Below are 20,548 nucleotides of genomic sequence, written 5' to 3'. Positions count from 1 at the left end.
TTTCTTAAATATTAAACCATGAAAACTTCTGATTTTGCCATGACTTTCTACTTTTCAATAATTTATTTCAGACATGTTTAATCATACTAAAAATAACCACCATGTGCCATCTTTGAAGATCATTATCATTGCATATGTTGAAATGTTTTAAATAGAGCTCTAGAATTCAAATTTGTCCCTGTAACTGTCATCAAAAACAGATGTCACTATGTTTTTCTAGATCCAAGAATATATATTTAAAGACCTTTGAAGTTAAAAGATCTTGTACATAAGCCTTTATTCTGTACTTTGTTTTGAAATAATGCTTTTTAAAATAATTCAAGAATGTTAGAAAAGGCAATTTTCTTACTGCTTTACAAAAAGACTCAACTTTTCAAGTAATCAACTTTTTTTTCTTAATTACACCAAAAATAGAGCCAAACTAAGAAATGCATGTATCTAATGAGGTAAAATTCATTCAGAAAATATTTTTGTATTCAAAAAATTATTTCTAACTCTATTCTGCTTAAAATATCCAAGATGCTTAAGGTATATAGTGAACCTGTTCTTTACTCTAGAAACAGAAATGGACTTTGGCCAAAAGCAACAGTTTATGAGAATTTGAAATACTTCTAATATAAAACTACAGTTTGTAACACTATTTAAAGAATCCCTTTGTGACCATATAAAAATCTGAATTTTAGAGGATTCTCAAGGAATGAAAAAAAGCAAAAAAAAAAAAAATACATACGTAATCAATCTTGAACCCATGTTTCCTAAAAGTAACTACCATTTTGGTGTTAGAAAACATATACTTCTCCCATTTCTTGAGCGCAGTATTTAACAGAAATGTAAATAGTAACAGAAAGGCAAATCAATCCTTAACTAGCTTACTTCCTGAAATGAAAATACAGCATAACAGTATTTCTCATGGCATCTTATATCTCAGTACCACAATTATCATTGATGAAATTGTATACCAACATTGGTTTTAATTCCCAATAAAAATAAGAATTTGTCTAGCTATAATGAGATTCACTTGTACTTTATAATGGTGTTAGCCGTTCACCATTAAATTCAACATTTATCAGTTTCTTTAAGCATGTACTTTCTTGATTACAAAAGGGTGAAGTCTATTAAAAATGTGAGAATAGAGACATGCTTTCTTAAATGCAATACAGTAGGTATGGCATAATTTGATTTGGTTTAATAAAACTTTTCATTTATCTGTCTGGATTGTTCACATTTTTCTTTTTCCTTCATTTTTCTTTTCCTTCACCTGATTTTATCATTTCAAATATTCTAAAAGTGTACAAAATTTCCAAAATATCAAAGGCAAAAGACTCATCTTTCTTTTTTTCTGTATTTTCCAATAATCCTCAGTACTTGATTATGAAAACACATGGCTTCTATTTTCCTGATGTTCTCGATATGTTTGCTCCTCTATCTCTGAGTACCAATGCAACATCAAGTTATTCTTTGGATGTAACTGGCAAATAATTTCTGGTTTCCCCCTTAACTTTGTACTTGCTTTAAGTCTGCTACAAATAAGGAATACGACCACTGTCTGGTATTAAGTTTCAGTCTGCATTTGTAGTCTCCCTATAGTGACCACTAGGGTTTCAACTCCACATTATCATGTGGGAACTCATTTATTATAACAGAGATGGCAAAACTAGAACATAGACACAAACAGTAGACCTCAAGGCTCATTTGTGGTTTCCCTCTGAGATTTAAAGATTTTTTTAAATAATAGTATGCAAAGAGTTTCAACCTCTTTCTGAATGAGGGGAAAAAACAGCTAAACTGGAGGGATGTGTATCATCAAAATTTATTCAAAATTGAAACAATGCGGTTGCATTGCTAACAAATAGTTGATATTTGAAGCTTGGAACACACCAAAACACACACACACAGTTGGAAGAGGGGTGTAAACCTAAACAGCACAGTTTCCTATCTTGTTTTTAATCTTCTATTTTAAACTCCAAGCACTGCGAAAGACCAAAACTGGCCTACTTTAATATAAAACAGTCCTTTAGAAGTAGAAAATGTAATAAAGATAGGTTTCCTAAAATCAAATCTTAGGGAGAAGAAAAATGTTGGCCTTTGACTAAGGTTACTAGCAGAATCCATACTTGAATTACAAATTAAAAGCACTTGGAAAATATCTGGTTTTCTATTATACTATTTTATGTAAATCTGTTGCATCTTGTTTCAAAAAAATGATGAAATAAAAACTACATAGCACAATTTTATAAATGTTTTATGTCTTATGGTAAGTGTCAATTTACCATTTATCAACTGAAAATTAATCATAGTTCCCTTGGAACATGGGATTGAGGGAGTTACAAAGAATTCTAAAATTTCCTCTGCTCTGTTATGAGTCTTGGTCGCTATTCTGCAAAGTTAAATTGATACAATTGCTGTGGATTTTGCTTATTAAAGACTTTGTGTTACAATCCTGCAGAGTGAAGAATCTTGAAGAAAGGCAGATCAACAGTCAAGGGACCAGATGTCTGGAAGCCTCCAGAGAAAGATGTAGTCAGTGAACTTTGTTAGCATAATTAAGTCATCACTGACTACCTAAACTAATTTCATGAACACCATCAAAAGACCAATTAGAATAGTAATTTATACATTATAGTGCTGAGAATGGGGAAGATACAAATCTTGTCAATTAGACTGATATTATTAAATAGCTCTTTAGAAAGAGACATTAGAATCAAAAGCAGTAAAATAAAATAGATTTCTGGGCTCCAGCCAGAAGTAGTTTGGACAAGTCTAATAAACTCTCTAGGGAGTCAACAGTTTTCTTCTCAGAAGTCAGAGTACAGGCGAGATCAGGGATCAGTAAACTCTACCCCATGGGTGGAATCCAGCCTGCAGCCAGTTTTTGTAAAGAATGTTTTGTTGGACACATTCCTTTACATACTGTCTGTGACTGCTTTTGTGATACAACAGTAGAATTGAGTATCTGAACAAACTGTATTAGTGGCAAAGCCAAAATATTTCCTGTATGCCCTCTCCAGAAAGATTTACAACTTCTGGAATAATTGATAATGAAGGTTTGGTTCAGCACTGGATTGTATCATACTAAAGGGAAAATCTACATCTTTTTCTACAACTAGAAGCTGTTTGTGACTGGGAGTCAGAAAGCCTGGGTTCAAGTTCTAGCTTCTCAGTTTGCTAGTTACTTTCTGAGTTTGAGTGAATTTTCTTGCTATAAAATGGAGATGATTATTTCAGGCTGATCTGGGCAGGGTTAAGTCAGAAAAATGTAATTGGATAATGTGTAGAAAAACACTAAGGTAACCTAAATACATTGTTAAGATTCTCATATATTATTATCCTGAACAGTTATAAAATGAATAAAAATATTAATCCAATTTACTTAATCCAACTATGCTGGGAAACATAAAAACATTAATTTTATATTTCCAAAGAAAAATCAACATATTAAAGTAAGATATTCTTAATTTAAAATCTAAAGAAGAATGGACAGGCAAACTTTGGCCTCGAGTTGAGCGATTGCTTTATAATAGACTAGTTGTGTGACTCAGGTAGATCTTAATTCCATCAGAGATTCATTATTTGACAGGTGAAAACTGGAAGCTGGATTAGGTTATGAAAATAATTTTTCAGCTTTAACTTATATATTAATATCTGGATTTTGAAATTTTGATTTGTCATTGCCAACTATTCATAGGGACATTTTTTTCTACCTGCCTTTCTTTAATCCCCACTCCGCCCCTATCTCTAACCAGTTGCCAGTTTCCACAGGTACTCTGCGGTGCCCCCGAGACGCCCTCTTTCTCACTGGCCATGTCCTCTGTGCTTCTTTGAATGAACGCAGCAGCTTCACAAGCTGTGCTTAGGTTTTCAGTCATGCCCTTCTCCAATTCATCCTCCACTCTATCATCATTTTAATCCCACTAAAGTTGGGGTCCCATTATGATGTTGGTGGCTTTAAGTCCAACTCAGTGTACATTTCTGAGCCTGTGCATCAGGTTCTAGGTTGGGACCTCCCTTTGGCTGCCTCACTTTCACTGTGTCCGAGTCTTCATAGCACTCATCCCGACTCCTGCTGTCGTGTCCTGACAAAGGCTCCAGTCTGAGGATTCCTCTCTTCAGAGTGCACATCATTCTACCTGAGATTCCACTTTCCCCTTCTCTGTTTTTGGAAACTCTTCACATCTCTCAAGGTCTAAATTAAATGCTACCCTTTCTTCAGTCATGCTTGGATCGCCCAGTAAGATCTGAGCCCTGTTATCTCTGCAAGTCCATGACAAGATATATCTTGCTTTCTTCAGTTAATTTTCAGTTTGCCTACTATATTACTAGGCCTTGCCCTTGCTATATGTTAGTAAGATTCTTGATGGCAAAGATTTCTTTCACACACCAGAAAGATGCATATATTTTAATGAAATAAAAGATTTTTCTACAAAGTAACTGTTAAAGTTAAGCAGGGCCTTTGGCAATATAAATATTCTCTTGTGAATTGACCCCATATGTGTAAATCATCAGATTCTGTGAAAAGAAAGTTTTCACAGCATGAAAGTGGTCAATTGATATCTTTTCACTGGGGCTACGTAGGAAAAAAATAGAGCTAACTCTATTCACAACATAAGCAATATGCCCTTGTTAAAAGGCAGTCAGTTCTAAGGAGTGGAAAAATCGATATTGTGTGCTTTCATAAGCTCAACATGACTACTTTCTCAGAGGCACATTCTAGACTGCTCCCAGCAGCATCCAAGACAGTCTGAGACTGGACAGGACTCTGTCTGTATCTTTTGAGGCTCAGTTATAAGAAGACATGTCTGTACATTGACAGTCTTATTTTTTTAACTGTAGTTAAAACAGAACATACAATTTAACATTTTAACCATCTTAAGTACACGGTTCTATAGCATTAAATAAATTTACACTGTTGTGCAACAATACTTCTTCTTAAAAAATATTTTTCCTGGATAACATAGTATATGTTTATTGTAGAATATAAAAGGAAGAAGAAATAAAAGCCTATTTGTAAATCCACCAGGGAGAAATAACCATTGTGTTGGTATATGTCCTTTCATAATTTTGCCTCTAACATATGTAATTTAAAAATTAGATCTTTTCATGCCTGTGATTTTTAACCTGTTTATTAAATTTACCAATAGTTTGAAAACAGTCCTCTAGTTACAGGAAATAATCTTTAAAAAAAATGTTTGTAACAAAGGCACCATGATATGTTTCGATAATAACTCATGTGATTATCTTCAGAGAGATAAATTTAGCAACAGTCCTATTTTATACCATGTTTTATTCCTTCTTTATAAACATAATTTGATAAGAAAATTATCAAATAAACATTTTACTTTTACACTGGCCATTATGTATGTTTTTGTAAAATAGAGTATTTAATCCTTAAAAAATCAACATTTTCTTTCGGCTTTCAAAGTTTATTTTATTTTTAATTTTTCATTATCATAAATAACTATCTTTGCACATACCCAGATAATCACTGTAGGATAAATTTCTAGGATAAAGTGCAGGCATGTTTTGCAAAATGTGACACAGGTCAACAAAGTTCTTCAGAAAAGATATTTCAGTGTTTACTTCCAGAAGCTGTGCACCCTCACAATCATTTGGTATCATTCTATTCCTTCTTTGCTAATTTGATAGGTGAAATACAACACACTGTTGTTGGTTCAAATAGCATTTCTTTGATAAAGAATGAGAGTAAACAAGTTCATATATTGATTAAATATCTATTTGCACTGATACTTCAATAAATATTCTGCTTCCTTAGTCATTTTTATATGTCAATCTTTATTAATTTACAGCAGCTATTTATACATGATTAATACCAAAGTTTTCTCATTCATTTGTGCTATATTACTCATTTTGACTTTTTACATGTGTATTTGCATTTTATGAGATTTTATGTAAGTAATTCTGAAAAATTATTTTACATTTTATTCTCAGCTTATGTACCCAAGACACAAATCACTTATATTTTCTTTAGAAAAAATATGCAGTATGAAGTAGAAGCTTTATTTTTTCAAAAATATTTTAAATGATTTCATTACTATTTGTTGAAAAATTATTTTCACAATTTATTTGAAAAATCATGTCTGTAGATGATTTCTTATATGATTAAAGTCTTTCATTCCCTTGGACATAATTTTCTCCTTTTTAGATTGTTCTACTAATCGAGAAGTCTATTTTGACATTATCATAGAATTTGAATTAGTGAAACTTCATAATGTTTTTCTACTATCTTACCATGCAATTCACTCTCTTTTATTAATTACTTTCAAACTTGCCTTGGTTATTTCCAATCCTTTTATTTTAGAAATAAACTCTAGAAATATTTGGTCTGGGTACAGAACAAAAATCTATTGGAAATTTATTTGGAATTAATTAAAACTCTACATTAACTTTGGAAAAATTGACAAGTTATTACAAGTCTTACAACACAGTCAATTGATCTGTTTTAGTTCCAAAGTCTTCAGTTCTCTAAAATCTACTAGATTTAAATATATTTGTTTTTATTTGATCACCTCTAGTCCTGTTTTCTAATTGCTTCTTTTAAATTTTTGAGGAGGAAATAACATATTCTTCATAACTAAACAAATGTGATGATTAGCTCTGCCAAATGAAATCTGTGTGATGTTAGGCAGATTACTCAATTCTTTCTTAAGTTCAATTTTCTTCATCTATAAAATGTATGTAATTGTAATATTAAACTCAGCTGGGGGTGAATAGATTAGAGAAATTTGGTACAGCATCTTGTATAATGTAAAAAACTCAATAAAGATTAGTTTCTTCTATTTATTGTCTAAATCTAGTCTTAATTCATCAGGTTATCTAGTCCTAATTCATCTTCTAGACTTAATTCATCAAATTATTATTAAATATACATACTGAATTCCAGCATTAACAGCATTTATAGAAAACTTTAAGGTTTTTTTTATTGTGATATTATTATTTTCAAATTAACAGATTTTATAACACTGAACTACTCTCAAATTACCAAATCAAAACACTTGCAAATTTATAAATTATAGAACATGATTTGATTTGATTATATATATATAGCATCTGTGTGTTTATATTTGTATGAGAAGGATTTAATATTTTTTTCACATGAGTTGTATGCAGTATGCCTATCAGAATTTTACCAGTTTTATAAAGTAAACAAAGAGGCTACACATTGTTTTAAAATGCACTTGAGAGGGCAGGTATAGTTCAGTGGTAGAATGTGTGCTTGGCATACACAACATCCTGGGTTCAATTCCTGGTACCGCCACTGAAGTAAATAAATAAATAAATAAATAAACCTAATTACCTCTCCCTCAAAAAGAAGTAAAATAAAATAAATAAAATCTAAAATACACTTGAAATACATTTTTGTTATGTGGGAAGTATCTGAATTTTTACAGTTTGAAAAGGATTCCTTGAGAAATCACCTGCAAGCAGCATGACTTCAAATAACTTTTTGTCAACTTACTTCATACTGTTATTAACTTATGAAACATCTCATGCTTATTAAGTCAGTTTTGGTAGCTTGAATTTCCAGGATTCTGCATTAAGAAATACTTCAAAAAGAACTATTTCTGCAGATTTTGATGTTTTACAAATTGAATATATAGCCAATGAAACCATATTATCATGAATTCAGGTGAAAAAAAACTTTAAATGAAGTACAACATATATAAATATTAAATCACTATGTTGTACACCTGAAACTAATACAATATTGTACATAAACTATACTTTAATAAAAAAAATCCAAATTTCAAACAGGAAAAATACCACCAAAACAAGCTAAGATAAAAATCTAATCTAAAATATAGACTATATTCAGGATAAAATGAGCTTTGATGGAAGTCTGAGATACAAGAAGGAATACTAAATAAAAATATTTGGTATATCTTCAACAAATGTTGTTGGGAAAAATATATCTACATACAAGAAAATGAAGTTAGACTCATCTTAAGCCATAGACAAAAATTAACTTGACAATGGATTAAAGACCTAAGCATAATACTTAAAACTCTAAAATGACTAGGAGGAAACATAGGGGAGAAGCTTCATTGGATATGGCAATGATTTCTTGGATACTCCCTCAAAAGCAAAATTAAAAAAAGCGAAAAATCATTAGATCATTAGTACTACATCAAGGTAAAGAACTTTTGTGAAGCAAAGGAAACAATCAGTGCTGTCAAAAGGTAACTATAGAGAAGGAGATAATATCTGCCAATTTTATGTCTCATAGGGGGTTAATAGCCAGAATATATAAAGAACTCCCATAACACTAAAATAAAATAATCCAATTAAAAATGAGCAAAAAACTTGAATAAACATTTCTCCAAAGATGGCGTACAAATAGCCAACAATCATATTTTTTTAAATGATCAATATCACTAATCATTAGAGAAATGCAGATTAAAGCCACAAGGAGGTATCACTTCCCACCCACTACAACGGTGACCATAAAAGATGTGGAGAAACTGGACCCCATGTGCATTGCTGGAAAGATTCTAGAATTGTGTAGCCACTACAGAAAACAGCATGAATGTTCCTCAAAAACTAAAAATAGAACTGCCAAATGATCCAACAATCCCCAAGAATTTATGCACGCTACACCACGGATAAGCCTTTCGGCCATTATACACAGAAGATAAGCCACTTAGAAAAAGACAACCACTATGTCACCCCACCTATATAAGGTTTCTAAAGTAGCCAATTCATAAAAAACAGAAAGAAAATGGTGGTTACCAGGAACTAAGGAAGGGGAAAATGGAGAGTTGTTTAATGAATAGAGTTTCAGTTTTGCAAGATGAAAAAGTTCTAGACATCTGTTTCACAAAGTGTGCATGTATTTAACATGGCTGAATTGTGTATTAAACAATGGTTAAGATAGCAATTTTGTATGTTTTTATCACAATAAAAATGTTACATAAATATCTGCATACAGTTAAGTGCAAAAAACAATAATAGCATTTCATTTGTCTCAGAGAGAAAACAAGCTTGAAAACAAAACAAAACAATATCATATAAGATGAAGGCATGTGAATCATCATCTTTTTTTAGAATCTTTTTATGGTTTGGTAGGAATGTAAAGATGTTAATTATATGTGACTCCATGCTTAGAGTAAGCTAGTAGAAAGAGGTACCAAAAAATAGAATACACACTTAAAGTTTTCAAACCAGTAGAGGGGAAAAAAAATGAAATGAGGGAAAAGAAAACATAATTCAATACATTAGAAGGCAAAACACAGAACAAAAGAAACCAAGCGGGACATATAGAATGTAAATAAGATGCAGTAATACATCAGTAATCAGATGTAACTCCAAAAAGCAATTTAGTTAAAGACAAAACTAGCAATCATGAATTCAATAAAAAATAAAAGCAAAGTATTTGGTATCTAAAAGGGACACACATGAGACACAAAATCTCAAATGGTCAAATGTTTAAAGAAGATAAAGATATACAGGCAGAAATATTAATCAAAAAAGTATAATCTATTAATATCAGAAAAAAGTTTTAACCTAAACCATGACTAGAGATAGAGATACACTATAGAATGATAATAGTCTAATTTGTTGGGAAAATGAAATATTATAAACAAATATGTACACAATATATAATAATATAGTGTAAAACTATTTTAAAACTATGAACAGCAATTAGTCTACCAAACAGTGGCAAATAATATTTAATGTTAATAACATACCTTTCTACTATTTGATAGATGAAGCAGTCAAAAACAGCACTATAGAGAATATATAAACAGCACAATTAAAAAGACTAAGGCATATATAGAAAACTTTGCACCCAGCCATTGTACAAGACACATTTAAAAGCAAGGATTTTTTTTTAATGAATACTGGTCAATTCTAAGGTTATACTGCCAGCCTCAAGTTACTTCAAAGACTGACATGATACAGACTATAGTTTCTGTCCAAAAAAGTGACTAAAGGAGAAATTAATAAAAAAGAAAGATTGGGAAAGCAACATATTTTTGCAAATAAAAATTATGTCACTGAAAAATATGTAGGCTTAGAAGAAATTATAAAAGATGAAGAAGATAATTAGAATTTAAAAATAACAAAAACACTGTGTCAAGCTGGTGAAATTCAGATAGAGCAGTCCTTAGAAGAAAACTTACAGCTTTACATGTTTGTATTGGAAAAGAAATGATACTTGAAATTAATGAGTTAAACTTGCAAAAGAAGAAGTAAAAAAGACCTATTAAATCTACAGATTTAATGCAATCTGTATCAAAATATCCATGATATTTTTCACAGAACTAGAAAAAAAGTCCTAAAATTACATAGAACGTGAAAAGACCTCAAATTGCCAAAGAAATCTGAGAAAAAAAGAAGAAAGCTAAAGATATCACACTTCCAGACTTTAGACTATACCGCAAAGCTACAGTAATCCGAAGTGGTATTGGCACAGAAACAGATGTGTAGAACAATGGAACAGAATGGAGGGCCTGGAAATAAACACACACACTTACGTTATGGACGATTAATCTAAAACAAAGGAGGTAAGAATATACAATGGAGAAAAGATAGCCTTTTAAATAAATGGTGCTGAGAAAACTGGACAGCTACATGGAAAAGGATGCAATTATAACAGTTCCTCACACCATGTACAAAAATAAACTCAAAATATATTAAAGACATAAATGAAAGACCTGAAACTGTAAAACTCCTCAAAGAGAACATAGGCAGAGCACTCTTTGACATAAATAGTAGCAATTTTGGGGAGATCTGTCTCCTAAGGCAAAAGAAATAAAAGCAAAAATAAACAAAAGGGACCTAATTAAGCTTAAAAGATTTCACACAGGAAAGGAAACCACTGACAAAACAAAAAGACAAGCTACTGAATTGGAGAATATGTTTGCACATGACATGGATGACAAGGAGTTAATATCCAAAATGTGTAAACAGCTCTTACAACTCAATACTAGAAACATTCAATTGAAAAATGGGCAGAAGACTAACATTTTTCCAAAAAAAGACACACAGATGGCTAACAGGTGCATGAAAAGATGCTCAACATCACTAATTATTAGAGAAATACAAATCAAACACATGAGATATCACCTTACACCTGTCAGAATGGCTATCACCAAAAAGTCTACAAATAACAAATGTTGGCGAGAATGTGGAGAAAAGGGAACCCTTGTACACTGTTGGTGGGAATGCAAATTGGTGCAGCCACTATGGAAGACAATATGGAAGTTCCTTAAAACACTAAAAACAGGACTAACATATGATCCAATAACTTCATTCTTGGGTATATATCTGGGAAGAAATGAAAAAAAAAATTAATTTGAAAGGATACATACACCCCAATGTTCATAGCAGCATTACTTACAATAGCCAAAATACAGAAGCAACCCAAGTTCCAATCGACAGATGAGTGGATAAAGATGTGATACACATACACGGGTATTACTCAGACATGAAAAAAGAATGAAATTCCATCATTTGCAGCAACATGGATGGACCTAGAAAATATTATGTTTATTGAAATGAAATCAGACAGAGAAAGACAAATACTGTATAAAATCACTTACGTGTGGAATCTAAAAAAAATAATACAAACAAATGTATACATAAAACAGAAGGAGATTCACAGATATAGAAAACAAACTTGTGGTTACCAAAGGAGAAAGAGAAGGGAGAAGGGGCAAAATAGGATATGGGATTAAGAAATACAAACTCCTATGTAGAAAATAAATAAGTAAAAAGATAAGATTGTACAGCACTGAGAATTACACTTATTATCTTGCAATAGTTTTTAATGGAGTATAATCTGTAAAAATACTGAATCCCTATGCTGTATACCTGAAACTAATATAAAATTGTAAATCAAATATATGTCAATGAACTAAAAAAGAGAAGATATTAAAGAAAGAAAATAATGAAAATATAAGAATGAAAAATCAGTTAATATTGTTGATTGGCCACTTACAATAATACAATTTATTTGCCCCTCATTGTACACAGTTAAGAAATATGATAGAAAGTTAAGGGATTTGTTTATTTCTTCCCCATTGCAACACTTTAGAAAATATCATTTTATTAGTAATCCTATGTACAAGAAAAGTGTTGAACTTTGAAGGCTAATGGTACGGGTACTGCAATTAGGTAAGAGAAATTTTCTCATATATTATCTTGCTCTTACAAGCTGATTTAACTTGATTAATCTTGTTCCAAAGCTTTCTATATTCTATAAGTCTTTATTTTCAAAAATTATGTATAGTTTTAAACTTTCTCTGAAACTTTATCATCCTTTATATCTTTCTCTTCAGTACTTTTTAAAATGATTTTCATGTTATATTTTCAGGGGTTTGTTCAAAGAATCTAAATGGAAATTGATCAGCACCTATAACTATTACAATGTAGACTCATAATTCTTAAACTAAAAATAACTATATAAAGAATTACATATGCATTAATGTATTATAAGCCAGTTGTAAATTTTTATGTGTAAAATCTATTGATGTTACACAGTAGTTTCATTTAGTTTTCATTGTAACTGTTGCAACATCCTGGACAGCTCCATACCCACAGTAATAACAACAACATTCAATTATCGAGAGATCAAACCTTCTTTAGCTGCATTTGCATTCCCTCCAAAAGTCAAAGTGTATTTGAGTCATTCCAGATGAATTTGCCAAAGGTAAAAAATCATTTAACAATTAGTTAAAAACCAAAGATTAACATCAAGACAATCTCAGTCAGGGGAGACTTTTAAGGTTAGCATTCAAGACAGAACCCAGAAATTGATAAATTTGTTTCCTAATAATTTTAAATTCTATAACTAATCAAACAAACAATATAATAGAGGTAATTTTATGTCTTCCTTTTTAATCCTTATGTGTATAATCTCATTTTCTTGCCTTAAGGTGCTATTATATCCACGAAAACATTATAAAAAAAAAAAAAGGAAGGAGAGTGGTAGTTATACTTGTTTTTTTACCTATGTCAAATAAATAATTTAAGTATTTCCCCAATAATAATGGTATTTGTACTAATTTTTGATTCTTTTTATATGATTAAGAAAGTATTCTTCTATTCCTAGTTTGCTCAGGGTTTGTTGTTGTTAAATCATTAATAGATTGTTTTCTTGATTTAGTTGAGATACATCTAATGGTGCATATATATATACACACAAACACATAAATAATGTATAATACATATATACACATTTTGATGCATTTATATCTGTACTTGAAATATACATAATACATTTTACATATTATTTATATATTTATAGACAGATGCATATATATACCTGCATTTGGTTTGGTAATTTGGAAAGGATTTTACACATATATTCAGTGGTTAGTCTGGGTTAAAATTTTCCTTTCTTATACGGTCCTTGTCATCAGGATGACTATCAAAGTTTTGCTACATATATAAATAAGCAAGTGTATTCTTTTTTAAAAATTTCCTGTAAGATTTTATGTAAGATTATACTTATTTCTTATTTGATTGTTGGATAGAACTCACTGATTAAGCCATCTGAGCCTGAATATTCATTATTGAAAAAACTGACTAATAATTCAACCAAATAGTAATTTGATTTCTTTAGTGCTTACAGAAGCATTCAGGCTTTTTATTTGTTCTTGAGTAAGAACTTGGTAATATTTTGTAGTAATTTGCCATTTCGTTTATATTTTTAAGTTACTGGCATAATGTTCAAAATATTCTTTGTTCTTATATTGGTGTCTAAAGCATCTATGGTTATAATAATCTTTTTATTCTAAATATTAGGTAATTGTGCTTTTCTGTTTTCTTCCTTAATCTCTTTTCATCCATTTCTCTTTTTATCTAAGTTGTTTCAAAATACCAACTTTCTTTATATTTTGTGCCATGTTGCATGTTTTTAATTTTTATTTATTACTTCTTCCTTTATGTACTTTTCTATTTATTTCATTGCTCTTTTTCTAGCCCCTTTATGAGGATGTTTACTTGTTTAGTTTAGGGTATATCTTATTTCCTAATGTGAGCAGTTAAGCTTATGAATTTCCTTCTAAATACTGCTTTATGTGTATCTTCCAGGCTTGGTATTCTCAGTATTTTTGTTAGAACTGAAAATAATTTCTAATTTTCATTATAACTTCTTCTTGACTAAATTGGATATCTGATGTATATTTTTAAATGTTAAAATATGTGAGATTTTTCTAGTTACCTTTCTGACACTGATTTCTAACTTAATTTCATTGTGTCTGAAAACATAGTTTGTATTATTTCAACCCTTTAGGCTATTTAACATTTCTTTTAAAATTACATCTTTTAAAAAATTCTTGGAGTTTGAGTAATTTCCATTTATTTAAGTTTTCTGAGTTACTTAGTCTGCTATTTGATGAACCAAAGAAGATTTTTTTTAAATAAGTTATAATTGAAAAAATGATGAACCTTTGCTTATACAAAACTAAAGAGAACTCTTGATGGGATAAACTACCTTCTCCCCTGGGGTCACAGAAACTCTCCAGATGCAGTATGTATAAGAAGAGTAGCCACTGGAAAATCCTGTGGAGGAAAGGTTGCCATTGGATTCTTGTAGAGTTTCTCCACATGCTGAAAGAAAAAAATACACATTTTTTATTTTTTGAAAAAATGAAAAAGATTATTCTTTAATTTTTATGAAAGACATTGGCATCATAAATAAAACTTGAGTTTTATTATACAGATAAGGTGTTAAAATATGTATTTGTATTTTATAAAAGACTTTCCTTTCTAAGTAATTTCTATGTCTTACCAGAATTTCAGTATACTTAGTGGGATCACCAGAGCTAACTATAAAGAAGATTATGAGATAAATAACCTGGCATTCATAAGGTTCTTTGTCATTCATTCCCAAGAAGTCAGTAGCCTAATTATAAATCACCCACAATCAATTCAGGCCAGTGGATACCTAGTTGATGTGCCTCTGAGGCCACATGATATATTCTATTAACACTTTGATGTAGAATGAGGCTAATTTTAATAATGAATACTGTATCAAAATTGAAAAAGAAGAAATCTTAAATAATAACTAATAACTACTTATATTGGTACCAAAATGTCATACACAATGAAAATTTTTCTAAAGATAAGCTAGAAAAAAATTGAAAGATAAAAACACCATGGGAGACTAAAAGTTTCCAACAAGATATAGACATTTATTTACTCTGTTTTTTTGTTGATCATGAGGAGAAATTGCTGGAAAAGCAATTATGTTTTTTCCTCTTACTGAGTCTAATTTCTTGGAAATAATTACCAGTCATCTGAAATAGCAAATAATCAGCTGCTCAGCCTCAAGATCTGTGTGAATGGTATCTCTAGGGCCATGTCTACAAAGTCCAAAGCAGAGGGTAATTAGCTCATTGGTTCAGCCAAGGTTTGTAGTGAAAAGCATTCTACTGTGGATTTTCCTGTTGCTTCTGCAGGACATGGTATGAGACACATAAATCTAGGCTGTTTTAGTGTCCTTAATTCAAGAATAATTCCTCTGCTTCAGCCAGCTGTCTTTATAACCTTGATCAACAGCTCCTCCTCTCTTAAGGAGACTGAAATAAAACTCACACAGCACCATATGACAGAGCCATAGCTACCAGCAAGTGAACTCTTGTCTCATCAAATCAATAATGTACAAATGGTTCTGTATATCTTGAGTTAAATGAAGAAACAAAAATACAAAGGTGACTATAAAAACATAAATATAAAAAGTCTGATAAGATATGAGTGTTTACTTAGAATAAAAGGTATTGTTTTCACAACAAATAAATTTAAAGTAAGCAATGTTATTCTGATGAATAGGCAGACAAAAGCAACTTTAGAATGAAAGAAAAATGCTCAAGGTAAAAAATATATAATCAGCAGTTTCCATGAATTTATCAAGTTTCATAAGGGAACTTGATAAATGTGACCTTACAAGAACCCTTAGAAAAATGAAAGTTTGTCAACATTTATTAATACAAACAATGTGCTTCTAACTAGGATCAGTTTAGACGTTAAATAGTCATTTGGGAGTTGAGTGTATTTCAATTAAAAAAAGCTGCAATTCACAGCAGTTTAAAAATAAATTCTGAAATGACTGAAAATCCACTAAGTCACACAGAATTCTGGTACTGGAATCCAGCAACTCCACATAAAAACGCTATGAACAGATAACTGCACCCCATGTTCATTGCAGTATTATTGAGCCAAGATATGAAAACGACCTAAGTGTCCATCAGTGGATGAATGGATAACAAATGTGACTCATACACACACACACACACACACGAATATTATTCAGCCATAATAATTCAGCCACTTTCCCAAACATGCATATGAGCTGCAGCAGAGAAAGACGCAGGATTCAGTGATTACTAATCTGGGGAGGCACCCCAACCAGGGCAGCGGCCCAGAACCCGCCTCAGGGCCCAAACGGGAAGCGCAGCCTGGACCTCACCTCTGCACCCCTCCCTGTGCGACTCCTCAACTGCACAGCCCAGGCCTCACCCGCAGACTCCCCGACCTGCGCGCCCCCACCAGCGCCCCCTTACCTGCTCGGGGATGGCAGCAGGGGCGACGGCAAGCGGCGGCGGCCCAGACCCCAGGCCGCGTTCCTCCTCCCGGAGCCGGCCCAGGAGCACCCGGCTCCCGCCCAGCTTCCCCGCGCTCTGGGCGCGCCCCTCCCCCCACCTCCCGCCCGCAGAGCTGACATGTGGCTGGGGCTCCTGCAGTAGGGACTCTGCGACTGGAGCCGGGCGCTGGGGCGCTGGGGCGCTGGGGCCGGCCAACCTCGTGGACCAGGCCGGCCGGGTCCCCAACCCCAAGGCCCCCACCCTTAACTAGAGTCCACAGGGTCCCGTCACTTAACTAGAACCACCGTAGGCCCCGAGCCAGGCCACACCCCCAGCCACCCCCCCCCCCCGCTCGCCGTCCTCGACCCAGTCACTGCCTTCCAACCCCCTACCAGGCCTGATCCCCGATTGATCGCACCCCCAACACAAGGCTCCTTCTCCTCACACAGAAGTCCCCGCCCCCACACTGCACCTCACTAGGTCCTAAGCTAAAGCCCCCGCAAACCAAGCTGCCCCTCATGCCTCACCCCAGGCCCCCCCAACATTCAGAGATAGTCCCTTCACCCTTCACCGCGCAATTACCCCCTCACCCCTCAGCCAGGACCCCCACTCCAAGCGGCCTTCATGCCGAGCCGAGCTCACTCACCCCACAGCTGGATCACTTCCACTCCCAGTGACCCTTAACCCCTCAGCCTGTCCCCTCCCTCACCGCGGGATCCCACCACACCCAGAGTGCACCCCTAACCCACCTGACCCTCTCACCCCTCACTTCGCAGGGGCGGGGCCATCCGGGCTCCGATCACCATTGCAACAGCCGACAGACAGTGATCCCGGGCAGTATGTGGGCACACAGCCCTGTGTCCCAGGCTCCGGAGCCTGGGCAGGCAGGGCTAGAGGTTGTTCCAATTCCTGCCCGGGCGCCTTCCCCCACCCCCAACCCCCCCACCCCTCACCACCTCCACTCCCCCGCAACCACCGCCCCATGCCTAGTGCTGCCTCTGAGCCGATGGGTCAGGGTGGTCCCGGGCTGCACAGCGTTTATCAGTGGGACCTGGGTGGTTGATGGCGCTGCCAGGAGGGAGGGTGCAGCCCGGCCCGGGATGGACAGCAGGCAGCAGCAGCCATGGCAGTGGTGGCGGCAGAGCAGGGGTCAGCCCTGGGAGAGCCAGTGCACTTGCTCTGATCTCCCACGCTGCCTGGCTGCCTGGCCTGGGGGCAATTCTGCTGTGCCAGCTTCTTACAAACAATTTCTCCCTGTCAGCTTGCTCCTGGGAGGCAGCAGGGGTGTGGTCAGGGGGCTGCGGGGGCGGCAGCAGCAACTGTAGGATTGGGACTTCCCCATGCTAGAGTTGGGATTTGCTCCCATTTCCCACTGTCACTGTCGCTGTCACTGTCGCTGTCGCTGTCTCTGTCCCCGCCCCAGCACACTGATCGCACCAAGCCGGCCTCTCAGGAGCAGGCTGACCTGATGACATGCCTCCAGCGAAATTGGGGCAACAGAGGCAGCCCCCAGGCCAGGCGGCCAGGGAGATGGAATCAATGCAAGGGCTTACACAAGGCAGCCTCACTCCCACCACCACCACTGCCCTCGCCCCTGACCGCACTGTGCCAGCCTCCTGGGAGACAACCCACCTAAAGACCTGGATCCAGTCAACCTGGAGCAGCAGAGACCACCCCCAGATCAGGCTGTGGGGGAAATGGGAGCAAATAAATGGCTCCCAAGGGACAGCCCCCCTCCTCCTGCTGCTGCTACTACCACTACCATCCTCCCAGCCCCCTGACCACACCGAGTCTTCGGTCTTACCAAGGTGCACATAGAGGGAACATACACCAACATCATCAAAGCTATTTATGGCAAACCTACAACCAGCATCATACTCTACAAGAAAAGCTGAAAGCCTGTCTGCTGAAATCTGGAACAAGACAAGGATGCCCACTCTCACCACTTCTATTCAATACAGTATTGGCAATCCCAGTAGAGCGACAGGACAAGAAAAGGAAATAAAAGGGATCCAAATTGCAAAAAGAAGAGGTAAAACTGTCATTATATCTGAAGGACATGATACTATATATAGAAAACCCTAAAGGCTCCACATAAAAAACAGCTAGAGCTGACAAAAGAATTCGTCAAGGTAGCAGAATACAACAATATACAGAAATCAGTGGCATTTCTTTACACGAAAGTACTAATCGCTTTTAAATCCGCATCCCCAAAATAAAATACTCAGGAATAAATCTGACCCAGAAAGTGAAAGGCTTCTATGAGGAGACCTACAAAACCCTGACTCAGGAAATTAAAGAGGACTTAGAGAAATGGAAAGACATCCCATGTTCTTGCATCGGAAGAATTGTGTTCAAACAGCCAGGCTGCCCAAGGCAATCTACGGATTTAATGCGATCCCTATCGAATTACCCAGAACGGTTTTCACAGAACTACACCATCTAGCGGACAAGAAATTGAAAATAAACAGGACTTCCTTTTCCCTTGTCTAGAAAAACAAGTGTCCCAAAAGGGCGCAGCCTGGGCCGAGGCTCCAGCCTTTGGCAGTGAGTAACCACAAGCTAAGACTGGAGCCCAGATTAGGTCCTTACCTCCTGGGTGCGCTTCCTGGCCCGCTGAAGCTCTTCTTCGTAGCCCTTCTGCCGCAGTTCGCTACGGCTTTCAAAATACCCTTCCAGGTCACGGGTCTCTGTGAAGAGCGCCTGGGAGAGGATCTACCAGCCGGAGGTGTCCAGCCCGTGGCCCGGGGAGATCTGGAGCTGGTAACACAGGATGCGGACCTCCTGCTCAGTCATCTCTGGGGCGCCCCTGAACAGCACTGTCCACATGCCCCAGAGCCCCTCGGGGAATACCGGCAGGCACGGCTCTAGCTGCGAGCGCACGGAGCTGGGGTGCTGGTGCGCTGCGTGCAGATCCTGGAAGAAGCGCCCAGCCCAGCTCCTCGCTGGGGACTCGAGCTCCGCGGCACGCGGCAGCTGCTCCGCTACCAAAAGCCCAGCGATGCCCGGTCCGCCCCGCCCTCCCTCACCATTTCTAGCATCTCAGTCTCCTCGGTGATGGTCACCCAAGCGCTCACTACCCGCACTGAGGACACCTGGGCCTCCTTGTGCGCCGTCGCGGCTGGCCCCCGCCCCACCTCTGCCTTCGGATGCACTGCGGACCGGGCTGGACTTGGCACTCACTGGACTCTGGAGAGGACTCTCCACCTTCTTTTCTCCCAAACTCCATGGCAGCGGGCATCCTGGAAGGCTGCACACGCTCCGAGGGGAGCTGCCCTCTGCCCAGGCCGGGAGCCTCCAGGGCCCAGGGCTCCTGCCTGGAGTCACCGAGGCAGTGGCCTCTGGCTGACCACTGCCCACTGGGCTGCCCGGCCTGCGGGTCCTGTCGGACGTGGGTGCGCCAGGCTCGGCGCCCCCTCGCACACCCGCCTGATCCTGGGTGCTGCTCTGCCTCTGGGCCGGCTGGTTGTAGCAGCTTATGGCAAACTTAGCCTCAATCTTGTTCCTGGGGACAATGGAAACAAACCTGTGCTTCTCTTGCTCCTCCAGCACATACGGCCTCACGGTCACCCAGTCGGACTCGAGCGTCTCCTCGAGGGCCAACGTCATGGTGGCTCCGGAGCCAGGCCGCGGGGAAGGCGCCACCGGCCCTGCCTGCCAGGGGACTCACCGGCCGGCTGAGCCGCGCCAGGCCCCCGACCACTCAGCCTCGCTGGCGCCTTCGGCCATCCTAGCCCTCCGGCGGCTCTGCCCGCTCCCTTGCCCGCTGCTCCGCGCTCAGAGTGTCGCGCTCTCTTGTGGCTCTGCTGGCAGGAAAGGCAATAGGCGCCCCTGGAGCAAGTAGCTCATAAGGTCACGTGCGGCCGGATCTGTTTACAAGCCCCGCGCTGCCACTGCGCCTGCCACCCGCCCCGGCCTCCCCCAAACCTGGAGCGAGGCCCCGCGCCGCGCCTGTGGCTCTCTGCAGAAGAGGCGTGAGTTCCGTGAGGCCTGGTAGGTGG

At 37.2% G+C, this 20,548-nt stretch overlaps 1 pseudogene; it reads right to left on the bottom strand.

Annotated features, from left to right (window-relative positions):
• LOC116279751 (tolloid-like protein 1) overlaps positions 1–19,776 on the bottom strand; it is a 32,603-nt pseudogene extending 12,827 nt beyond the window's left edge.
• Between the last annotated feature and the right edge of the window lie 772 nt (positions 19,777–20,548).

The sequence above is a fragment of the Vicugna pacos genome, chromosome 31 (assembly GCF_048564905.1).
Source record: "Vicugna pacos chromosome 31, VicPac4, whole genome shotgun sequence".
Taxonomy (NCBI): Eukaryota; Metazoa; Chordata; class Mammalia; order Artiodactyla; family Camelidae; genus Vicugna; species Vicugna pacos.
This window is presented reverse-complemented; position numbering and strand designations above follow the sequence as displayed.